At 36.7% G+C, this 8,800-nt stretch overlaps 1 pseudogene; it reads left to right on the forward strand.

The window, feature by feature from the left end:
* Positions 1-5,469: 5,469 nt before the first annotated feature.
* LOC100157015 lies at positions 5,470-6,380 on the forward strand (annotated as a pseudogene).
* The last annotated feature ends 2,420 nt before the right edge of the window (positions 6,381-8,800 follow it).

Below are 8,800 nucleotides of genomic sequence, written 5' to 3' on the forward strand. Positions count from 1 at the left end.
AAAGCCAAAAAAAAAAAGTATCATTCTTCACAGCAGTTGCAGAAATTATGTATTATCCTTCTAATGCTCAAACATTAGATTAATGAACATTTGTGGAGACCAGCTCAGCAGGTTAGGGCTGAAGAATGGGTGCTGTGAAACTAAGTAAAAAGTGAACCCAAGTTCTCAGGGACCAAGAGTGCCACCTCAAGACACCACACTGCTTTTTTTGTGCTCTTTGGGATTATGTCAAGTGAGGAGAGGATTGTAGGTGCAGGGTAAGGTTTTTTTTTTTTAATTATTTTAAATATCACAGAGCCGGTAGCTGATTAAAGCTTTTATTCTGACTTTTAGGCATTTAACAATCATTAGCATTGAGGAAGCTTGGTGTCAGCTATCTATGCATAGCATCTAGAGAATCATCATTGTGATTCTGCAAACAGTGTGCCTATCTGCAGCAACCCCTTATGCCTAGGTGTGCACCCTCAGTTCTCCTTGCTAATGCATAAACTTCTAAGGACCCCTCCTAAACCCCTTGGGGCCATGAGGCTCTTCTTCCTCTTATTCTTTAGAGGACATGTGCTGTGCAAATGGCATGCCAATCTGCACAGGTCCGGTGTGCCTAGACCAACACATTATGTCCTCATTCCGCTGACCACATGAATAACTCATGTCTTTGGGTGTTTGTTCTTAAGCTTATGAGATTTACCAGCACTGAGACTGTTTTCCAAGCAGGAAGATGGGGTAATGTAAAGCAGGATAAGATGGAGTTTTCAGCATAGAAAATAGAAGCAAAAAGGCTAAGAAAATATTGTAGAAACATGTCTTGCGACAAACATTTTACACAGTTATAGAGAATCCAGCAATAATGTTCATGATAGCAAATAGCTCTGGAGCATTTATTGGTAATAAAAGGTCTACAAGAATTTTTTAATCCTGACAATATCTCTGTCATTATCCTTTAACTCAAATTTAAAGAGCTTTGATTTGCCAAAGCTCACATACTATGTGGCAACAATAAGTTTTGATCTGAGAACAATCTTATTCAGAGATATTAACCATTATAGTATAGTAAACCTTATCACTCCTCCCACATGTATGTGTAAAAATGATACATAAAATCTCCTTCACACAGCGAAATTGTAAAAACAATGTTCTCAATTTGAATTACGAGTTGAGATTACAATAACAATGAAGTTTATTCCAAATAATTCAGCAAGAATATATGACAGACTCTCCCTTTGGAAGCACAGAGGGGAAAAGAGACCAGACAGATGTAGCAAAAGATTAAAAAATATAGGAGTTCCCGTTGTGGCTCAGTGGTAACAAACCCAACTACTATACATGAGGATGTGGTTTTGAACCCTGGAGTCCCTTCTTATCCCACAGTGACTATCACATCTATGGCTCTGCAGCTCTTTCTGGTGTTACTGACATCAGAGTAAGGAGCCCTCTGCTGATATGTGGGCGTGTGTTTTTTTTACTTTGTGAGGAAACATTTAAAGTGTATTAAAATATATTTGAAATAAGGTATCTTTGATAGCACTTATATGTGGAATCTAACATATGGTACATCTACAAAACAGAAACAGATGCAGACATGGAGACTCACAGACTTGTCGTTGCCAAGGGGGTGAGAGGTCAGGTGGACTGGGTGTTTGGGGTTAGTAGATGCAAACTATTATATTTAGAATGGATAAGAAATGAGGTCCTGCTGTATAGCACAGGGAACTATATCCAATTTCTTGGGATAGACCATGAGGTAAGATAATATGAGAAAAATCATGCATATATATATTTTGGTCAATGTGCTGTACAGCAGAAATTGACACAACCCTGTAAATCAACTTTACTGTAATAAAAAATTCAAAATAAAATAACGTGGCAGCCATTCATGTACTTGTCATCTGAGTTCTGCAACTTGCTTGTTACTCAGCATTCCATTTGAGAAATTTGTCCACATAAATATGTAGCATCAGTATACTGAATTCTCATTGATTTATTAATAGTTCTTATTTTTTTTATGGTCAGGATTATGATGAACATTCTTCTGTATATGTGTGTCTGTGCATCCTTCTTTATGTGGTCATAAGGTTATCTGGAATATATACCTATAATGGAAATTCTGGACCAAAGAGAGGCATATATTTAATTTATTAATGTTCCCAATATGGTACCCAATGTTACTATCCTAATTTACCTTCTGACCAGAAATACGAGTCCACATTGTTACAGAAACTTCATTTTATCCTGAGGAGTGTAAAGTTATATTCAATTAAATATCAATATACAGTTATCCAAATACTAATGAGTTCTTTGTATATCCATATTTATATTAACCATTTAAGTCTCTCCTTCTATAATTATCCTGATTATATCTTTTGTGAATTTTTCCCGTGGGGAAATTTATAAAAATTACTTAAATATACTGGATACTAATCCTTTGATATTTATATCTGTTTCAAACAAGTTTACCTAAGTAAATTTTTAGTCAGTACCTGGGATTTTCTTTTTTATAGTGTTGGTATTTTTACTTTAGATATAGGTAAGTTTTCAGTGTATTATGTTTATATAAAACACATAAACATGTTTTATGTTTTATATGTCATTTAAATTTTTTACTGCATAGCTAAGTCATAGATACTTTGCTATATTTTACCCTCACAGGTTTTCAGTGTAAATCTTTAATCCATTTGGAACTGATAAAATGAAAAGTAGAATTACAGTATACTTCATTCATATGTGTAAGCATTTATAGCACCACAGTCCACGGGGTCTTTTGTACTGATTCACATACTACTGTTTTCATACATCAAGCTTCTAAAGACTTGTGGGTCTGTTCATGATATCTTCTTGTCAGTTCCATTGATTTGTCTACCCTCAGACTGGTACCACCTGTCATTATTATTACTGCTTGATAATAAATTCTGATATCTGACAGGACAAGCTCCCAACATTTTTCCTTTTCAAATTCTCCTAGCTATTTTTAGCTCTTTTCCATATAAATTTTGTAAGTTTTTGCAAGTACTTGTGAAGTTCCCTCAAGCATTTCATTGAAATTACATTGAACTTATAAATTAGTATGAGAGGAAATACCATGTTGATACAACTGTCTCTTGACCACTGATGGGAAAATACTTTTTCCCTGCCTCTAATATTTCTGTCCTGCAAAATGAGCTCATTTTGTGGAATAATGGCCATCCTGTTCCCTTTCTAGTCAATCAGTTTTCCTAGAAAGGTACAACAACCTGATCAGTAAATCTAGGAACCACCTGGCATGCTCTGCTCCACCCACTCAGGAACAGCCAGCCTGCTGGGCCCTTGTCCCCCTGCATCTCAGAGGTGCTTTGCCACAATGTGCAAAAGGCATAACCCAGTCACTGCCACAAACACTGTGTAGATAAGCTTGTCTCCTCAGGGTGTTCACTGGGCACAAGTAACCTGACTAAGAAAGTCTTCCTACAGGTGTCTGAAGGTGACATAATGGTCTCCACCTATACACTTTTATTTTTCTCTGTCCATACACAGAGAAAAGAAGAGAATCACTATTTACTAAAGCCTCTTTAAAACCATAGCAATCATTTGTTCATGAATGGATAGGTTTGATTATTGAGTGTGTACTTATTAAATGCTGTTTCATCTGTTTTCACACATTAAATCTCTCCGATATTCTTTTCTCAAACTGTCCTTATTGGGGGGCCGGGTTGCATTAGCTGTACAAAATGAGTTGTGGAATGTTTTCTTTTGCAACTTACAGGAAAAATTTTTTAATATTAGAATTATTTGTTCCAAAAATGTTAGGTAGAATTTTCCTGTAACATAACAGGGTCTAGTGTCTGTGTGTAAATTTAGAAAAAGTAAAATCACTTACTGATTTTTAAAGTATTTAAATTTTTTGCATACACACAGAGACACACAGTGACTACTATCACTCTCTATCTTACTTGCCTACTTTTTTTAAAAAAAAATTGAGAAAACACAAATGACATTTATCAAATTATATATATGATACAAAATGTCATGGTGCCACAATACCACATGCCAGCAAACTAAAGTGAAAAAAAAAAGTTTTTTTATTACTTTTTACTATATTAAGGAAATTAAATGGATGAAATTTATTTTTCAAAAGGATAAACAATAAGGCACAAAATAAGAACCATTATTTTACATTTAAGGATTTATGTTCTATAAAGGATAGCACAGGCAAAATTAATAGATGATAGATAGAATGTAAGGAAAATTTTTAAGTCAAAAACCGACCAGAAATTCAACTCTTGGATAAGCAAAGAACATCTAAATCAACTCAATAGTAAATTTGCAAAAAAAAATAAATAGGCAATTTACAGAATAATAGAAACCCAAAATTCTAAAAAGAACATTAGACTGTAATCAAATTTACTTGTAACTAAAGGGCAGAGAATGAAAGAAAACAAGACAACGCTTTGCATCCATTTTCCTGGGCAAAAAATATTAGGAAAATACCAATGTTCACTAGGAGGTAAAGACATGGGAGCCCCCATGCACAAATGCTAGGAGTGTATACTGGCTAATCCATTATGGAAAGTGATCTGGAAAAATTCATTCAAGTTAAATGTGTGCATACCTCCAGACTCAACAATTTTGTTCCTAGGAATACTCCCTAGGAACATTTCACCCTGAGTTATTTGTAGTGGAGACAAGTTGTAGATAACCTACTATCCATCACTAGGAAAACACATGAATAAATTATGATGAATGGACACCACAGAGCAGTGCTACTCATGTGGCCCAGGGACCAGCATCAGTCCTTGGACTCTGTTTCCACTCTGATGCACTTAACTACCAAAAGTGAGATTAAGCTTTTAAATGATCACAAATTTTGACAATGCTGAAAATTTTTTTGTTGCTTTTTACAAAAAGAGACAAAACTGAAATTTTAAAAAGAGAATGATACTTTACTACCAATACTTTGATAAACACTTCCACAAAGAATGCTACAATTCCATGAGAACATCATGGCAGAAAAAGTTATTACTAAGAAAGACTGAAATGAGAATATAGAGATAAGTGTAAGGAAGATCATATAGAATTCTATGGATATTTGAAGATTTCAAATATGATGATGAGTATTTAAGCAATCATTAAATTCTAACTAATCATTCATTCTAATTAAAATGTGGAGTACATAAAAGAAAGATTAATTAAGTAAAAGTATATGTGATTTGTTCCTGAATTGATATAGTTAAGAAATACCAATCACTCTGCACACTGAGAAACCAATACTGGTCCATGACAGCATCCTCAAACTATAGATGAAAATATCTAAGTCAGGTATCAAGTTTTAGACTTCAAAAATCTAAGTTAATTATGTCATGGAAATTATTCTCTGACCCCACTATGAAATTAAAGATGATGCCATTTCCAATGCCAGAATTAAAGGATAGCAGTGGTCATAGATTTCTCTGCTCTTTTTTCTTTGCATCTTTTCAGCTGATATTTAATCTTTATCAGCCATAGAACAAAACAATGGCACTGAAATGACTGAATTCATTCTCCTTGGATTTGCTGGTCAACACAAGCCTTGGCTTGTCCTTTTCATAATGTTTCTAGTGATCTATGTGGTCACCCTGGTGGGTAACATTGGCATGATCCTGCTCATCAAGATCGGTTCTTCCCTTCACACCCCCATGTTCCTTTTCCTCCAAAACTTGGCTTTTGTGGATCTCTGCTACACCTCTGCAATCACTCCCAAATTGCTGCAAAACTTTACAGGAACAGAACAATCTATCTCATTCATAGGATGCGTGGTGCAGTTGCTAACCTGCATGCTGCTTTTGTAACAAGTGACAGCTATAGCCTGGCTGCAATGGCAGTAGACTGTTATGTGGCCATCTGCAACCCACTCCGCTATCCAACAGTCATGTCCCAGAAGAGTCTTCATTCAGCTCATAATTGGTTCATACTTCATGGGCTTCCTAAACACAGGTTTTACTTTCCAACTAAACTTTAGCAAATCCAATAAAATTAACCACTTTTTCTGTGATGAACCCCCAATTCTTCTCCTCTCGTGCTCCAGTATTTACTTCAACATCAGCCTTTGTGGGTTTAACCTGATGTTCACTGTGTTGGTCATCATCTTTTCCTACATATTTAACCTGGATGCCATCCTGACGATCTCCTCTGCTGCAGGGAGGAAAAAAGCCTTCTCCACGTGTGCCTCCCACCTGACAGCAGTCACCATTTTCTATGGGACTCTGTCTTACCTGTATCTGCACCATCGCTCCCTAGAGTCTCAAGAGAAAGAAAAACTGGCTTCCGTGTTTTATGGGATTGTGATCCCCATGTTAAACCCCCTCATCTACAGCCTGAGAAACCAAGGTGTGAGGGAAGCTCTGAAAGGGGTTGGAAAAAAGTGTTTCTAGATTGGAAACCAACTACTAACTCAGCATGTTCAACAAGCAAGCCAAAATTTCTCTCTCATTTCTCAACAGCAGAAGGTGTGGCAAATACGTGTGAGATACAAACAAAAAAAAATGATGTAAAATGTGATTTCTTAGCTATATGAAAACTTTGTGATAGGTAATAAAAACATCTAAATTGATGAAATACATAACCTCTAATTCATATATTTTTTGGAGAGAAAGCATCTTAAAAGAGCTTTGATATTTCTTTTGTCCATTCTGAGATGCCCTTTTGCCAAATACTTGCCTTTAAAATAGAAAATAAAAATAGAGAAAAGTGGATAGTCAGTGTTGGAAAGTACCTCCAACAACTGTAGCATAAACACTAACCAGGGCAAAAATCTTTTCGGTTTCCCTTAACAGATACCTTTCCTCCTGCTTTTACTCAATAGCTAAGCTATTTTCTTGTTTGTAAAGAATGAGTTACAGAAATTCTCCATATCTTTGGAGAAAATGTGCACAAAGCAAGAGGAAGAAAGGAACAGTTGAATGAATCCTCACACATGTATGAGACACTATGGATCAATACCTCTCCCCTGTGTACATGAGCTCTAACCAGCTAGGAACCTGACACAGGCATCTGGCAGATAGGGAGTATATCAGTGTACTATTGGTAAAGTTGTATTTTAAATATAACTTGACTCTCCACCTGTGCCTTCTTGAAGGGTCAAATTCAATGCTGAATTTGGTGCTTCAGAGCAGCCTCACAAATCCAGAATTGCTACTTTATTTCCGTCAATCTCCAAGAGTGGAGAAAGATGGAAGAAACCAGGCCAAACACAAGAAGTCATGCCTGGACTTGAACATGAGTGTTCTATCCACTTGGGAGAAAATAAAATCAAGCATATGCCCATCCTATAGACAGACATGTTATCAAAAAGGGTGAGATCCCATGTGGTATTTATTCTCTCAATCTCATTATTCAGTAAAACCATAAGAAGTTGTGAATAAGAAAACTGACAGCATGGAAGTTCCCAGGGTTTCTCAATATTTCCAGAAGTCCCAAACTATGGACTGAGGAAGAAATCCTGTGATTTGGAGATGATGATAACCTGAATAATACCAAATAAATTCAGATAATACCATCTCACTATAGGAATGCACTAAAGGAGATGAATGCCAAAATTAGGAGACTCTAAATTTTTTTTCAGGAGTTCTTGTGACATGTCCATATTACCCTCTGCGGAGAGAAACCCTATTTTCAATGTGGTAGGTTATCAAGTCCTTTCTTTTTTTTTTTTTTTTTTTTTTTTTTTGTCTTTTGTTGTTGTTGTTGTTGCTATTTCTTGGGCCGCTCCTGCTGCGTATGGAGGTTCCCAGGCTAGGGGTTGAATCGGAGCTGTAGCCACTGGCCTACGCCAGAGCCACAGCAACCTGGGGTCCGAGCCGCGTCTGCAACCTACACCACAGCTCACAGCAACGCCGGATCGTTAACCCACTGAGCAAGGGCAGGGACCGAACCCGCAATCTCATGGTTCCTAGTCGGATTCGTTAACCACTGCGCCACGACGGGAACTCCAGCAAGTCCTTTCTTGAAGGGGAAGAAGAAATCTTTACTTCTACCTTTAGATGAATTGTCTCAGGAGACAGAGACAAATCTTAGGTTTCACTATCTTCATATGTGGAATTTAACAGGGCAAAAATGTTCATGGGAAAAATGTGTATTAAATGATAACAACTTAATATTCATAAAGTAGAAAAATAGAAAATACAGGGACAAAGAAAACACAAAATTGTAGTAAATTTCTTCTTGTCCATAATAGGCCAACAAATTTTAAAATGAGATTACAGAAGAAGAGCTACTTGACATAATCAATGAGAACAAATTTGTATTGAGAAACTCTATATTCTTAAGGCCCACCAACCAAACACACCTGGAGGCAAAGTTTAGGAGTCAAAATTTGGCTTCTGCAGCACATTCCACAGAAGCTGTGGACAGCTCAGAAAGAAGGCATGGGGCTGGGCTTTTTATGGGGTATGGGCTATGGGCTTTGCTGAAGGTTTCCAGGTATGGACCAGGGACCCAGGTACTCCCTCTAGATTTGGACACTGTCATAAAGCATAGGTATTTCAGTAAGCAGTGCTCAAGAGGGGGAAAGGAAAAGGTAGGAAAGGTATGTCGTTGGTGAGAAAAAGTCTTCATCCCTTACAAGAAGGAGCTGTTAGCCTTTCCCATTGCCTTGTGGCCATGGGAGGTCCAGGTAGAAACATGTTTCTTACTGGCTTTTTGTGACTATTGACATTGTGTTAGACACATGACAGTCTGATATATTGGGGGAACTGAATTTTATCTTCATAATAACATGGAGCCAGGAAACTAACTTCCTTTTTTCTTTCTTCCCTTTTTCCTTTCTTTCTTTTTTTCCTTTTCTTCCTTCCAT

The sequence above is a fragment of the Sus scrofa genome, unplaced genomic scaffold (assembly GCF_000003025.6).
Source record: "Sus scrofa isolate TJ Tabasco breed Duroc unplaced genomic scaffold, Sscrofa11.1 Contig41, whole genome shotgun sequence".
Taxonomy (NCBI): Eukaryota; Metazoa; Chordata; class Mammalia; order Artiodactyla; family Suidae; genus Sus; species Sus scrofa.